A 919-nucleotide genomic window follows, 5' to 3' on the forward strand; every position below is an offset into this window, starting at 1 on the left:
GTAAATAAATAAACAAGTGGCTGGAGAGGTGGCTCAGCAGTTAAGAGCTCTTGCTGTTCTTCCTCCACAGGACCTGCGTTCAGTTTCTGGTATCCAGATTAGCTGGCTCGTAGCTGCCTGTAACTCCAGCTCCAGGAGATCTGATAGCTTCTTCTGGCCTCCTCCAGCACTAGTGCTTATGTGGTGTGCATACAGACAGACAGACAGACAGACACAGACACAGACACACACACATGCACAAATAGTAACTAAAAATAAATCTTTTAAATATTTATTTATTTTTTATGCATACAGCGTTCTGTCTGCATGTATGCCTGCACGCCAGAAGAGGACATCAGATCTCATTATAGATGGTTGTGAACCACCATGTGGTTACTGGGAATTAAACTCAGGACCTTTGAAAGAGCAGACAGTGCTCTTAACCTCTGGGCCATCTCTCCAGCCCCCTAAATCTTTTTTTATTTATTTATTTTTAATGAAAGCATGCTCACTCTGGTAGCAAATGTACTCAAATCGGAGCGACACAGAGAAAGTTAGCATGGCGCCTGTGTAAGGACGACACAAATTCATGAAGCATTCCTTATTTGAAAAAAATTATGAAACCAATAAATAAATAAATAAAAATTACTACCTCAAGGGCATGCATATTCTGTGTGGTGGTAAATCTTGAGTTTCAACTTTACAGGACCTCCGATCCTCTAGAGGACAGACTTCTGGACAAGCCTGTGAGAGAGTTTCTAGACTGCGCAGATTGAGGTGGGAAGACCCATCCTAAATACAGACAGCACCATTCCGTAGACCGGGGTACCAGGCTGAAGAAAAAGGAGGGTATGAGCCGGGCGTGGCAGAAGTGAGTACAGGACAGTTAAGGCTACACAGAGAAACCCTGTCTCGAAAAGCCGAGAAGAAAAAAAACAAA

At 43.2% G+C, this 919-nt stretch overlaps 1 non-coding gene across 1 annotated transcript; it reads left to right on the forward strand.

Moving 5' to 3' along the window:
• Positions 1-483: 483 nt before the first annotated feature.
• Positions 484-588, forward strand: LOC129685809 (U6 spliceosomal RNA). Its single transcript, XR_008721544.1, has one exon. It is a non-coding gene; the product is annotated as a U6 spliceosomal RNA (small nuclear RNA).
• Positions 589-919: the final 331 nt, after the last annotated feature.

Source organism: Psammomys obesus, unplaced genomic scaffold (genome assembly GCF_907164565.1).
Source record: "Psammomys obesus unplaced genomic scaffold, mPsaObe1.curated_primary_1811, whole genome shotgun sequence".
In the NCBI taxonomy this organism is placed as follows: Eukaryota; Metazoa; Chordata; class Mammalia; order Rodentia; family Muridae; genus Psammomys; species Psammomys obesus.